The sequence below is a fragment of the Mobula hypostoma genome, chromosome 24 (assembly GCF_963921235.1).
Source record: "Mobula hypostoma chromosome 24, sMobHyp1.1, whole genome shotgun sequence".
In the NCBI taxonomy this organism is placed as follows: domain Eukaryota; kingdom Metazoa; phylum Chordata; class Chondrichthyes; order Myliobatiformes; family Myliobatidae; genus Mobula; species Mobula hypostoma.
In genome coordinates, this window is record NC_086120.1 from 37,820,843 (window position 1) to 37,836,779 (window position 15,937).

At 41.9% G+C, this 15,937-nt stretch overlaps 1 long non-coding RNA gene across 1 annotated transcript in view; it reads right to left on the reverse strand.

Annotated features, from left to right (window-relative positions):
- LOC134337409 (uncharacterized) overlaps nt 1–15,215 on the reverse strand; it is a 51,711-nt gene extending 36,496 nt beyond the window's left edge. Inside the window, exon 1 of the long non-coding RNA XR_010015983.1 lies at nt 13,768–15,215. This is a non-coding gene — a long non-coding RNA (uncharacterized LOC134337409). The remainder of the gene's footprint in view (nt 1–13,767) is intronic.
- Nucleotides 15,216–15,937: the final 722 nt, after the last annotated feature.

Genomic DNA, 15,937 nt, shown 5'->3' on the forward strand with positions numbered 1-15,937 from the left:
CGCAGAAAGTTTGAAGCTTCTCCTCATCTCCATCTACCTTAGGCCACAAGCCATCAATCATCCCTGCTGTGGACCACTTTCTGGAGGTCTAAGATGCCAACTTCTACAAAGAAGGGATCTGGATGCTCCACGACTGCTGGACTAAGTGTGTAAATGTAAGAAAAATAAATGTGCTAGATTTTCTGAAATTGACTCCTTCTACCTTAGGCCAATCACCCGTTGTATAGAAATGAATAAACAGTCGATGTTTTGCGCCGAGACTCTTCTTCAAGGTTGGAAAGGAGAGGGAAAGATGTCAGAATTAAAAAGGTGGGGGAAGGGGAAGGGGAAGGGGAATAACTAGAAGGTGATAGATGAAGCCAGGTGGGTAGGACAGGAATCTGACAGGAGGGGAGAGTGGAGCATGGGAGAAAGGGACGAGGAGGGGACTTCAGTTTAATGTCTCATCCAAATATAGCATTCCGCCTGCAATGAAATAATAAATTGCATTGTGCGCGCAAGAACTGACAATAATCACTGGAATGGAGGCAACAAAAAACAGAAATTAACAAGCAGAAGGGCATAGCAGAGCAACAACGGAGGAGCTCAGTTTAGTATCAACTTCAGCCTTTAGCATTATCATGGAAAAGGATAGAATCAGCGAGGACAGGAAAATTTTTAATTGGGAAGGACAAATTATGAGGCTATAAGGCTAGAACTTGAGGGTGTGAATTGGGATGATGTTTTTGCAGGGAAATGTACTATGGACATGTGGTCGATGTTTAGGGATCTCTTGCAGGATGTTAGGGATAAATTTGTCCCGGTGAGGAAGATAAAGAATGGTAGGGTGAAGAAACCATGGGTGACAAGTGAGGTAGAAAATCTAGTCAGGTGGAAGAAGACAGCATACATGAGGTTTAGGAAGCAAGAATCAGATGGGTCGATTGAGGAATATAGGGTAGCAAGAAACAAGCTTAAGAAGGGGCTGAGAAGAGCAAGAAGGGGCATGAGAAGGCCTTGGCGAACAGGGTAAAGGAAAACCCCAAAGGCATTCTTCAATTATGTGAAGAACAAAAAGATGACAGGAGTGAAGGTAGGACCGATTAGAGATAAAGGTGGGAAGATGTACCTGGAGGCTGTGGAAGTGAGCGAGGACCTCAATGAATACTTCTCTTCGGTATTCACCAATGAGAGGGAACTTGATGATGGTGAGGACAATATGAGTGAGGTTGATGTTCTGGAGCATGTTGATATTAAGGGAGAGGAGGTGTTGGAGTTGTTAAAATACATTAGGACGGATAAGTCCCCGGGGCCTGATGGAATATTCCCCAGGCTGCTCCACGAGGCAAGGGAAGAGATTGCTGAGCCTCTGGCTAGGATCTTTATGTCCTCGTTGTCCATGGGAATGGTACCGAAGGACTGGAGGGAGGCGAATGTTGTCCCCCTGTTCAAAAAATGTAGTAGGGATAGTCCGGGTAATTATAGACCAGTGAGCCTTATGTCTGTGGTGGGAAAGCTGTTGGAAAAGATTCTTAGAGATAGGATCTATGGGCATTTAGAGAAATATGGTCTGATCAGGGACAGTCAGCATGGCTTTGTGAAGCACAGATAGTGTCTAACAAGCCTGATAGAGTTCTTTGAGGAGGTGACCAGGCATATAGATGAGGGTAGTGCAGTGGATCTGATCTACATGGATTTTAGTAAGGCATTTGACAAGGTTCCACACGGTAGGCTTATTCAGAAAGTCAGAAGGCATGGGATCCAGGGAAGTTCGGCCAGATGGATTCAGAATTGGCTTGCCTGCAGAAAGCAAAGGGTTATGGTGGAGGGAGTACATTCGGATTGGAGGGCTGTGATGAGTGGTGTCCCACAAGGGTCGGTTCTGGGACCTCTACTTTTCGTGATTTTTATTAACGACCTGGATGTGGGGGTAGAAGGGGGGGTTGGCAAGTTTGAAGACAACACAAAGGTTGGTGGTGTTGTGGATAGTGTAGAGGATTGTCGAAGATTGCAGAGATACATTGATAGGATGCAGAAGTAGGCTGAGAAGTGGTAGATGGAGTTCAACCCAGAGAAGTGTGAGGTGGTACACTTTGGAAGGACAAACTCCAAGGCAGAGTACAAAGTAAATGGCAGGATACTTGGTAGTGTGGAGGAGCAGAGGGATCTGGGGGTACATGTCCACAGGTCCCTGAAAGTTGCCTCACAGGTAGATAGGGTATTTAAGAAAGCTTGTGGGGTGTTAGCTTTCATAAGTCGATGGATAGAGTTTAAGAGTCACGATGTAATGATGCAGCTCTATAAAACTCTGGTTAGGCCGCACTTGGAGTACTGTGTCCATTTCTGGTCGCCTCACTATAGGAAGGATGTGGAAGCATTGGAAATGGTACAGAGGAGATATACCGGGATGCTGCCTGGTTTAGATAGTATGCTTATGATCAGAGATTAAGGGAGCTAGGGCTTTTTGGAGAGAAGGAGGAGGAGAGGAGACATGATGGAGGTATAAAAGATATTAAGAGGAATAGATAGAGTGGACAGCCAGCACCTCTTCCCCAGGGCACCACTGCTCAATACAAGAGGACATGGCTTTAAGGTAAGGGGTGGGAAGTTCAAGGGGTATATTAGAGGGAAGTTTTTTACTCAGAGAGTGGTTGGTGCCTGGAATGCACTGCCTGAGTCAGTGGTGGTGGCAGATACACTAGTGAAATTTAAGAGATTACTAGACAGGTATATGGAGGAATTTAAGGTGGGGGGTTAGATGGGAGGCAGGGTTTGAGGGTGGGCACAACATTGTGGGCTGAAGGGCGTGTACTGTGCTGCACTGTTCTATGTTCTATGTACAGCCCCTCTCCTAGTATTTTTACAGACCAATATTTCATTGATAAAGATTTTGGAAATTTGAAATAAAAGTTAAGATCGTGGATCAGTTCAGTCAATGCCTGAATGATAAGAACAGAAGAAAATTTGGATGCGAGGCAATTAATGACCATTGTAGTAAAGTAATTTCAAGTTCTATGCTCTGTAATCAACAATGGTTTCAAAGAATTACAAGATGGTTAGTGTACAGGGCTCCATTTGGCCTTTTACAACCATGCTGGGTCTCTTCCAGAGCAATTACTCGTTCCATCCACAGATTCTTTCCCTATAGACTTGCAATTATTTTCTTCCATCATGCTGAGTTCCTTTTTGAAGAACAGAGTGGATTAGCCACCACTACAACATTCAGGTTTTAATTGCATGCTATTTAAAAAAAAAGTTTCAGTTTAATTTCACTCTTAATTTTCTTCCCTTTTATTCTAAACCTGTGACCTCTGACCGAATCAGAGCAAACAACCTACTGGTAACCACTCTGCCAAAGCGTTACGGTAGTGTAGCAGTTAGCACAATGCTTTATGGTGCCAGCGATCCAGGTTTAATTCACACCAGTGTCAGTAAGGACTTTGTATATTTTACCTGTGACCTCCTGGGTTTCCTCCAGGTGCTCCGGTTTCCAAAAACATACAGGTTAGTGTTGTGGGTTAGTAATTTGTGGGGTGCCCCCAGCACATCCTTGGCCAATGTTGGTCGTTGGTGGAAATTACACATTTCATTGTATGTTTCAATATATATGTGACAAATAGTTAATCTTTTTAATCGCTTCTATATCAGATCCCCTCTTCTACAAAAACAAATGATCCAGCCTCTCTAAATCTGTATACAACTGCATCATAGAAACAATTTTCAAAACTATTTTCTTTACTCTCTTCAGTGCCTGATCGATTTTTAATTTAACTGCATATGCAAAGTTTCACTCCCCAAAACGAACCTACTCAAGTATTATACTGAAAAGAACTAATGTTGATCCGATGTGCTGACCTCTATAAAGGGCTAATAATTCCAGGAGAATCATATAATCATTTTGATAAGCGAGAAATAGCCAGATTTTGGAGCATCATATCAGAGCCAACACAAAAGGCTGTCAACACCACATCATCTGAAAATTTAAGTATGTTGAAATTGCAGTGGTGCTAGGGTTTTAAAAACAATTGACAGTACTGAATGTATTGACCATGAATGTAAAAAGATTTTCACTGTTTATTATATATTATGAATGAAGTTCAGTTTTGAAGAACAAAGATAAAAATAAATCTGAAAATTTAAGTTGAAATTATATACAATATAGAATTGCATCTGAGTGTTTGAGGAAAGTTAGTTGGAAGTGTGGATTCTAACTGAAACTTCAGTTAAGTTGAAAATGCTGCCTATAATGAGAGAGCTATCGACGGCAGAGAACCCAAACTGCAGAGTAAGCTCCAGAATTAACTCAGATTCAGACTTGAAATAAACAAGATGGCACAAAACAAAATCCAAAGACAAAATAGAACTCCTGCAATTAAACAGCAAGGGCTCAGCATGAGCACTTTAAGCACAGACTTTCCGTGAAGGAATGTGGCAAACAATAAAGGGCAGTGTGAGTATTAAAGGGACAGCAGTAGCTAACCACACACCAGGGAACTGGAGCGCCGAAACTTGGATGCCTGCATCTAGGCAGTCTGAGTCTTAAAGAGGCAGTGGCAACTAACCATACTCTGGGGAATTAAAGTGCCAAAATTTGGCTGCCTGTCGCCTTTTAGTCAGGACCTTGACAATGCTTCGTCAAGTACAGAACCTAGTTCTCTATTCTTGAGAAGTTCAAGTATGAGATTACAATCGCTAAGGTTTATAAAGATATCCAGAAGCAATACAAAGAATTTACCATCAGTTTCTTAGTATTACTCCTTACAGAAGTAAGAATGCTCTCTCACATCTCAGATAAAGTTTCACATAGAAGCAGATTCTTGCTTCGCTCAGTATTACAGCAGTACACATTGGTTACACTTGAAAAAATTATGATCTTTTTTGCAAAGTGTGGAATATTAGCACTTAAAAGTGTAAGTTAATTTACTGCTGAAGTAGTATCAAATCCAAACTGAATACTTTGGTTATTGATTATAGATGCATAATGATGCTATTTTAAATCTTTCATTCTCAAAGTGATTATTAAAAGTTTACTAATGGGTGACAGGATGGAGATACATCTCTACCAGAGGAGATGTAAGGCGCGCCTTCCCTCCACTGGCCTACAGGTCACCCTTGAGCAAAGTGTAGCACCTGCTTAGCCCCTCCAATCAGGGTCACGTGAAGCCATGGAAGCAGGTGGCGGACGGTCAGATGAGCAGCCGGTGCACATCACAAGTCCTGGTTATGCAATCACTGATGCCAGGCAGACACCCTCTGAAGAGTATTGATAATGGCTGAGGTCACACATCTTGTAAAGACACTGCCCTGAAGAAGGAAAAGGCAAACCACTTCTGCAGAACAAATTTGCCAAGAACAATCATGGTTATAGTATATGATTGCCCACGTCATACGATACTGCTCATAATGATGATGATGATGAATGATACCACTTATAAATCTTTCATTCTCAAATTGATTATTACAAGTTTGAGACCTACCTGATTTAAAATCATGATGTGCTGTAATGCAGTTAGGGAACACTACAGTGAAAGGGGCTGAAGACTGTGCTAGATCAGGCTCCAGAAAAGCATGAAGGAAATCTTTAAAATAATTAGTACGCATGATACATGTTACTTATTCCTATGTATCTACTTCCAAGCCCCACAAACACAACCATTACGGTGTAGAAATTCATTCATGGCTGCAGTGTACTGCGCTTTCGATCCAAATCCTAAACTGAGCAATTAAAAAACAAGAGCTGAGTTATATGCAGATTGTCAGTGACACATTACTAATTTTACCATTGCTATTTTAACAATTTCAGGAGGATTGATGTAATCATCTCATCTAACTCTGCAATCATCAATCATCTATAGTATAGGGGTCAATGCAAAATAAATGCCATCCCAGATCTCCCTCTCTGTGCTGCTGACCTGAATACGAATACGGAAAGAACAGTTCTTATTCAAACATTAAACGTCTGGTCTGATTCATTTTATGAATTGAGACACAAGAAATTGCACAGTAACAAAAGTCTATTGTTGGAACTCAGTGGGTCGGACAGCATCTATTGGAGGAACACAATTGACGACGTTTCAGGTTGAACCACTGAGCCAGGTCAGGGAGTAGTGAGGTGAGCTGGCCAGTATAAAGAGGGATTGGTGAGAAAGGAGATCGAGGTGATTGTTGGATTGAGGAGGGGTGTTAAGATGAGAGGCAATTTGTGCCACGTTGGGGAGGGTGCAGGGGTGGAGTTGGGAGATGATGGCAGGTGAATGATAGATGGAAGGAAGAGGGCAGACAGCAAGAGAGAGAGAAAGAAAATAATGAGAGACAAATAGAGCAAGGTAGGGGTAGGGGAGTGTGGAGACTAGAGGCAGCTGCTGGAGGGATGTATGGAGGAACACAAAGCACTACTGTTGTTGCACTCTGTTAAGTACAAGAGATAATAATGGGAACCATTAGGAGAGAGGAGAATGGCAGATGGAACTAGAATCATATAGGTGTGGGAGAGAGGCTGAGAGTGAATGGACTGTGGGTGAACTGTGTGTGTAGTGGGTGGATGAAACCTGTGGGTGAGAAAGGGCAAAGATGTGTGATGGTTGACTGGGGACTACAACATAGAACAGTACAGCACTGCACCAGGCCATTCAGCACACAAATTGTGCCAACAAAAAGCGAATCAAAAGCACCCTAACAATAATTCCTCCTACCTACACCATGTCCATATCCCTCTATTTTCCTTATATCCATGTGCTTATCCAAACCTCTCTTAAAAGCCTCTGATGTATTTGCCTGTACCACCGTATCAGGAAGCGCATACCAGGCCAAACGTCTCTTGAAAACCTCTAATGTATTTGCCTCTACCACATTACCAGGCAGCACATTACAGGCATCCATGACTCTCTGAGTAAAGAACTTTCCCATCATCCCCCTTGAACTTAACCCCTCTCACCTTCTATGCATGCCCTCTGGTATTAGACATTTCAACCCTGGGGAACAGACCCTCACTGTCCACGCTATCTATACCTCTCATAATTTTGAAAATCTCTATCAGATCTCCCCTCAGCTTCCAGAGAACACAGCCCGAGTTTATCCAGCCTCTTGTGATAGCACATGCCCTTCTATTGAAGGAAAGGGAGCAAAATTAGGGACACTGAAGGAGGATCCCAAGGAGAGACAGAGAGTGGGAAAAGAATTAGTGGGAAAGTGGGGAAGGAGTAACTCATTGTAGGTGTGGTAAACCATATATATATGTTGTAACTGGGTTACCTGTCTGGACACGCCCCTCTGCTGACTGCCCCTGTGGCTCCTCCCACAGACCCCTGAATAAAGGCGATTGTGCCATTGCTCCTCCTCTCAGTCCAGGGGCAGATACTCAGCATAGCGGAGGTCACATTTTACTGCTAATAAAAGCCTTTCAGTATTTACTCTACTTCCAGTCTTTTGAAGTTATTGATGGTTCATCAGTAGGATAAGGTTAGGTAAAATTGGAAAACCTAACTGTTCATGTTGTTGGGTTGTAGACTGCACGTGTAGAATATGAAGTGTTGTCCCTCATTTTATGAAATAACTAGAATGGGAAAGGAAATGCTGAAAAGCCATTTTATGATTGTTTAGAAGATAACATTAGATTAGGCGCACAAACAAAACCTCAAGATCCAGCTGAATATAAAAATGTAGATCACTACCACTGCAAGGTATTGGACTGTCAGAGGGGCCTCTTTCAGTTGTGATGTCAAACCAGCATGGCATCTGCCCTTCAACATGGCTTTGAAAGAACATAGAACAAAACATTGAAGAAGTATGAGGATTCTCCTCAATAGTTAAGCCACAATGAAAACTTGTGTGAAAACTGACCACCATATCCCCTGCAATGTGAGATTAACTGTACTTCAAGAAAAAATTGGCTATAAAGCACTCTGGGAGGACCAGAGCCCGTGAAAAGTGTTGGAAGGGTGTATATTTGTTTATCATGAATTGTCAAGTTGGAAAATCTAACAGTGCAGTGACGAAAACCACCCAAACAAAAATATCACATGCAACTGAACTCAAGATATTTATAAAATATATACTTTTAACAGCACTTGGCATCATCCCTACTGTGCACTTCAATGATTCTGAATATACATAAATAGATCTTAAGGAAACATAGGCGTCAGTGGTGAAGATTGTTTCCTATGGCCTGTCAGCTGTAATAATATACCACCGAAAGCTATTCTAAACTGTTATAGGAAGCCTGTGTTTATATTGCCAAGCTAAATTGTAATTGTCATCCTCAGGTTCTTGTTGCCTTATGTAATTCCAATTTAAAATGTTTTAGACAAATTTACTAAGGCTAAATAAAAGTAGGGCAGGGAAAAAAAAAACAAGGATTCTGAAATTGCAATGCGCAATCTGGTGGTATACTTTGAAACTTATCTTTTGTCCATGCTTTTTGTCACACAGCTAGTTACAATGTAACTTGATGTCAAGGTTTTGACCTTGAACACTATAGGACAATGCATGAGGGGGAACGGGTTGGGATAGAGGCTGGTAGGGGATCAGTAGAAGATGTGGAGGAGATTATGGGCAGATGGATACAGATTTGAGGATGTGGAGTTGGTTGGGGAAAGCAAACAAAAAGACGTAAACTAGGTGGATAGGTGAGGTGAGTGTGTGTGCATTTTAAAAGAAATAAAATCGTACTGCACTGTCACACGTCAACAAATTTAACAATATGTAAGTCAGTGATAAAAAAAATTATTCTGATTCACTGAGTGTACAATGACTGTAAACTGGCATCTTTCCTTCCGAAATAAGAGAGTTGTTCTGAACAGTGGCACATCCATTTTTTTTTACAGATAAGAGAAAGGGAACCAACTACATACCATGCATGCACACAAAGAAATGTGCTGTAAGAAGCAATCTCCCTGTTTGGCAGGGCTGGAACTCGTCCCTTTCTGCACTCTGCATTTATTCCCCAACTTACTCTGTGATCACCTTGCCAGTGGTGAACAAGAGAAAGTAAGTTATCAATACGGATGCCCAGATCCATTAATACCCTAACAATGCTTTAACGTACATCTGGGAGTTATCCCTGCTGACAGTGTGCGTTGCTTCAATCTGCTTGTCAAACCTGGAAGCAGTCCTGCTGCTCGTAGATTACATGGCAGAGAGGGTGAGGGTAGGTTTAGGATACTTGTCTTGGTAGGTGATCATTTTAGTTGCTGCCCTTGTTACCAGCCTGCCTCCAACTGTGATAACTGAGACCACGGCAGTCACATCTCATCAACTTTCATGTTCAGTAGCTGGTTCGCAGTCTCCTACTGGACGTCCCAGTTGATGGCATACAAAGGAAATTCCCAGTGTTCTACCAAGAGAACATCTACTGTGGTTGCCTTGTGACCCCCTTCCATCCTATAATCATAGTCCATGCACCACCACAAAGCTGGTGGCTTCCATTCCTATTCCCAAGTCCAAACTAGGTCAAGCTCCCTGAACAGTTTTAGGAAGGACTGGTCACCTATCCCGAGACAGGAACTCCACTTAAGTCAGATATCTACATTCCATGTAATGCATGATGGATTTGTTCTTCTGAATAATGGGCATTATTACTCTTCAATAACTATCACTGAACCATAGTCTCTCTTCCTCTTTAAAATTGCTATAATGATCCTTATCAATGGAATATGCATCGTTATCCATAAATCATCCCACAAAACCCAAGCCATACTATCCCATAGAGTATCTTCTGGGCAACTGGCAATTATGACAGCACAAATGTCTTTGGGATGTACTTGGTAGATTTTAAACCATGTCAGAGCCCCACAATACAATGTGCAATTCCATTTGCGACAGCTCAGGGAGGATGTTCCCCTCCCATAGAGTGATGGGTCCATGCATGGAAACCGAGGGCAAGTGGCTGACAAGGGATGTGTCTAACAGCTATGGCAAAAATATGTGCCATTCTGTTATCAAAATGGATATAGAGGAAATAAACTGAAGACTATTGCTTGTGTATAATTGAAAGTTTCTCCTGACATTGCCCTCTCTTTCTGAGTATGAGATTCCGCAGAAGCTGGAAATCCAGCTACACAAACAAAATGCTGATGGTAATTTCTAATCCCTCCCTCCTTCTCTCTTTTTCCATTCTCTATTCTGGTTACCCTCTTACCCCTTCCCTTCTCCTCACCTGTCCATCACCTCTCTCTGGTTCCCCTCTTCACTCCCTATGTCTTGGCCTACTGTCCTCTCCTATTAGATTCATTCTTCTTCAGCCCTTTACCTCTTCTACCTATCCTCTTCCAGCTTCTTACTTCATCAGCCCCCATCCACACACCTCCCTCACCTATCACCTGCCAGATTCTACTCCTTCCACTCCCCCACCTTCTTGTTCTTGGTTCTAGCCCATTTCTTTCCAGATCTAATGAAGGGTCTCAGCCTCAAACGTTGACTGTTTATTCTCCTCGATAGATGCTGCCTAACTTGTTGAATTCCTCCAGCATTAGGTGTGCTTCTCTCTCTCTCTCTCTCCATCCCTCTCTCCCTCCACCCCACCCCCCCCATCAATCATCCAAAGAATACTGAGACAAGGCAGACTCAGTTTTCAGATTCCTGATAAAGTTGTGAGAAACTCTATTGATAATATTTATTCTATTGATAAGAGTCTTATCTAATACACAGATGGAAGTAGAATGTGCTGGTTCAAACAGAATTGCTTACACTCTATTTGCAATTAGCATATTTTTTCAATGTTCAAAACAATATAATAATTAGGATTCTCTGTACTGAAGTTAGTATAATAAGATAATGGTATACTTTGTTAAGTGTTATTCCCATTAATATTTGATTGGAGTGAACAGCACAAACACACACAGAGCTACTACATTATTAGACTATGTGTGGTATCCTGGATTTCTACAATCACAGGAGTTACCTAATCGCCCACAAAAGCAGAAGAACCATTTCAAAGCAAAAAAAAAAGTGCAAGTCATCAGTACTTGAACTTGCATGTTATTTTGCAATCTTTGGTCATCATTATGAAGTATTTCAAAATGTGCAAGCCTTCAGGAAGTCAGGACATTTAGTTACCAATTTATTGTTGTGATGTACGGTAAATGTAGCAACAAAAAGCTGTAATAATCAATGGTGCCTTCAGTGGTTATTTTAAAACAAAGCAAAACACACACAAAATGTTGGAAGAACTTAGCAAGTCAGGCAGCATCTATGGAGGGAAATGAATAGTTGATGTTTCAGGTCGAGCATTTTGTGTGTTCTATCCAATATCTCTCCATAGCTGAAATATTCTACACAAGGTACCTTTAATAGTTTTTACCCAGTGAACCTGCTTTAACCATTTCCTGGACAATCATATCCTTTTGGTTGTGACTAGAACACTACAGAGTACTCCAGCAGTGACCTAACATATATTTTACATAGTTTGTACCATAATATCCTTCTCTCATATTCTACGCACTAACAGTGTTAGAGATACAGAGTTGCAGAGTACTGAAACAAATTATTCAATCCACCACACTAATGTTGATTTTTCCCTCACTTACACTAATCACATTTGCTCACATTAAGTCTGTATTCTTCCGCATATAGGAGGGAGCTTGAAAATCTGGCTGAGTGGTACTACAACAACAACCTCTCACTTCATGTCAGTAAGATGCAAGACAAAAGAGCTGATTATTTACTTCAGGAGGAGGGAGCCAGTCTTCATCGGGGAATCTGAGGTGGAAAGAGTCAGCAATTTTAAATACTTTTCAGAGGATCTGTTCTGAGCCCAGCACGTAAGGGCCATTACGAAGAAAGCACAGCCACGCCTCCACTTCTTTAGAAGTTAGTGAAGATTCAGCATGACATCTAAAACCTTCACAAACTTTTATAATTGTTGGTGGAGAGTATTTGGACTGGTTGTATCATGGCCTAGTATGGAAACACCAATGCCATTGAACGGAAAATCCCACAAAAAGTAGTGGATACGACCCAATTCATCATGGGTAAAGTCCATTGAGCATACCTACACAGAGTACTGTTGCAGGGTGTGCTGACATTGGAGAGGGTTCACAGGAGGTTCACAAAAATGATTCCAGTTTGAAAAGTTTATGATATGAGGAGCGTTAGATGGGTCTGGGTCTGTACTCACTGTAATTCAGAAGTATGAGGTGGGATCTCATTAAAACATATCAATTATTGAAAGGCCTTCATACAGTGGATGTGGAGAGGATGTTTCCTATGGTGGGGGAGTCTAAGACCGGAGGACACAGACCCAGAATCGAGGGATGACCATTTAGAACGGAGATAAGGAGGAATTTCCTTAGCTAGAGAGTGGTGAATCTGTGGAATTCATGGCCACAGGTGGCTGTGGAGGCCACGTCATTGGGTATATTTAAGGCAGAGGTTGGTAGATTCTTGGTTATTCAGGGCATGAAGAAATATGGGGAGAAGGCAGGAAATTGGAAATGAGAGGAAAATAGATTAACTCATGATGAAATGCAGACTTGATGGGCCAAATGGGCTAATTTTGTTGCTATATCTTATGGTCTCATTTCAAAATAGGGTATGTTCCATTTAGTTACTTTAATTCAATTTTCTGGCAAAATAAAAATGCAAAATGTTTGATCACTGGGAACATATTTTAAACGGATATGTTGAAATAAAAGAATAACTGGATAATAGATTAAGCGAGTTTATTAGTATTACTAATCAGCTTCTCGTTAAAAGGAAGTTAAAACTGAAGGGTGGAGTTAAGAGATTCTGGTAAAACGGAGTCATGGGTGATGATGATAGAAATGGTAACACCGATTACGTACGATTTAATTGCATAAGACGTCATACTTTAATGACTCATCTTTAATGGAAAATTTAACTGCAGCCATGACCAAATCGGTCAACATCGATATGATCTTTATAACCACTGAAAAGTACATATTATAAATCAACCAGTGAAATGGATCAAAATAAACATTATGCTTAACCGAACAGACAAGACTCCGTCAAATTGAGCCATTTTGGGACATTCAAGCATTTTATCATTTTTTTTTAACTTCACACTCCTCCTCCACCCTCTCTGGAGCAATTCACGCTGCGTTGTACTCCCACGGGCTCCAGTTGTTCTCTGCAACGTTGCTTTATCAAGGGAGTATCAGAAACTATGTGACAGGAGCGAGACAGAGTCCAAGTAAATCCTAATCCTCAGCAAAACAGATTGCCGTTCATTATGTTGCGCTACATAACTTCGCCTGATGTAAAGCTGTTGCAGTCATCTCAAACCACCCCCAGCTCGACCAAAATGTGTGTGTATTTGTGAGTGCCCGTGAGATTTGTTGATGGTTTATTTTATTGCTCCACTCGACAGCGGCACGACCAGACCTGGCAGCCAGTGACCCCGCCCCCTGACTGTCAATCAATAGGCGGCTACGCGCACGCAGAACACGTAGCCGGCGGGGTCGCGCGGAGGATGCTGGTTGTGTGACCGCCGACAACGGTCAGAGGACACCCACACACACGCACAGAGCTTTCCCCTGGGTAGCGGAGTGAACTCCCCTTCCCTCGCACCTGGAGAGATCGGCCGCACCGCGGTAATGGCGATCACCATTCTCGGCGTCCTGCTGCTGCTGCTCTTCCACAGCGCGACCGCGTACACAGGTAAAACATGCCGGAGCCGTCTCCGTTCGGCGTGAAGCCCCCGAAAACACCGGCTCGGTTATATCTAAATGCCTCCACCGTTGGCGTCGTGTTCAAAGAATCGCGCGGACCTCCGAGCGCCTTTGTTCCCCCCCCCCCCAACACCGTCGAAAAATTAAAAATCTCGCATTTTACCTCTTTTTTTCAGACCGAGGTGGATTTTCATTAAAGTGGTTGGGGGGTCGGGGGTTGGCGGTTGGCGGTCCAATGGGGGTTTTTCCCCCGTCGTTGTTGCTAAAATAATCGGAGGCAGTAGTTGGCCGACCGGTCTGATCCTGTTTCCAGGGACGGCGGTCGAGCGCCACCAAACGTCCCCGGAACCCGTTCACCTCGATGTAGGGCTTGGTGGTACTTCTGTGAGAGTGTGGGGTCTCTATCTAAACCAAGGGCAGCCCCCGTTATCTGTAATAACTTGCTTTTATTTACTATCTCTAGCTTAAACACAACCCGATGGATATTATCGAACACAATTTGACGCGTAGAGCCTAACTTCTGCTCTTATAATCGTGTAATGCAATGGTCACTTAATGAGGTTTATAAATTATTTTGTGTTTCCAGTCAAGCCCTAACACGGAAGCCTGGTTTTAACGCGACTGCTGTTAAGTTAATCTGAGTCTGTAGGAGCACTTGTTTGCTAGGAGCCGGTCTCAGAATCAGCATTAGAATTTTTTTTTGCCAGAACGTCTTTCTGGACGGCAGTGGGGTGTTTCACTTGATAAAGTGTTGCTTTTTCTCAAAAGGGAACTGCGTAGAATTGTCGATGTGTTGTAACAGATTCACAGGAAGTTCTCAAAGCATTTTCTTCAGGGTGTTTTGCTGACACTGGAATGGGCTGATGTAATTTGGTTTTCCATGGTGACTCTCCTTCAATGTACCACAATTACAGTTCTGTGCCTGCAGTGTTTAGCACAGAATGTGCTGTCTTATAATCAAAACTAGGTTAATATTAGCTTCAGCATAGGCAGCTTTACTTGTAATCCATGTGTGTCGAAGTCCACAGATAATAAACTAGCATGGAATCTGTAAAGTAATTCTACTTGAGTAAGGGGTTTTCAGGAGAATCTACCTGTGGTTTTTAAAATTCTTTAAAATTTCCAGTTGATATAAGTTTGTGTAACCCTAAGAACTGCTAAATCTGCTTTTAAGTTATTTCTTGCCAGGTCTTGGACTCAATAAATACAACAATTTACTGGGTGACTGTTATATTTTTTCTAATTTTGTTATTGGAAGAGGTGAGTTCTGACAAATCTGATACTGGGTGAGGTGAACTGCAGCTATCTGCTTGTGAAAGACTAGTATATATGATTGAACATTTTATTAATAACCAAGAAAGAATGTCCAACTTTAATATTGCAGTAAGCTGCTAAATTTGCACACCACCTTGTCGCTAGCTTTCTTCAGTTAACCTCCTGAGATTTTTGTATTTGATAAACTTGTCAGATTTTTATATTTGATAAACTTGCGAGGGAATGCCATACTAAATAGCCCGAGCACAAACTACATTTGAAATGGGTATGAATCTCATCGTTTATACTCAGGTTTTCCAATGTGCAATTTTATCTCAAAAACAAAATGGAGGTCAGCTTCTCCTACTTCTAGATTTCATTTAAATGATTAAAAATAAATCAAGCATTTATCTTTGACCATATACATTATTCAATATCCATTTAATGTATGAACCAGTCTGGCTGTAAAGTAGCCTACTTTTTAAAATGGCTTTCTGCTGTGATAGATTATGTACTTAATAATCATTATTAAGGAATCACTGGCAAGCCTCTCATTTATTGCCCATCCGTAACTGTACTTGAGAGAATGTAGTGGTGGGTTCTCCTTGACCCTGTGTGGCAGTATTTCTGGTGAGGATGCTCCTCTGCTGTTAGACAGTAATATAGTACTGAAATAGGCATTTTGGCCCAACTCTTCCATGCCCACAAAGTTCCCCTCTTATCCATTTAACTGTGTTTGGCCCTTCTAGACCTTTCTTATCTCTTTTCTAATCCAGGTGTCTTTTAGATGTTGCTTCGGAAAGGGTTTCAGAATAACACTCCAGTGGAGATGATAGACAACAGTGTATTTCTAAAACAGTGTAATGCTAAATGAGGCTTGGAATGGAATCTGGTGGTGTTCACATGCGTTTTCAAGTCTTGTTTCACAGATACTGGCAGAGTGGTGGAAGGAATAAATGTTAAGGGTGATTGCTGGAGGTCAGCTGAGTAGGTATTTTTGGTGTGGAACTGTCTGACTTGGAGTTACACTCATTTCTGATAAGTGGTGAGTGTTCTGTCAAACTTTCTTTTGACTTGTC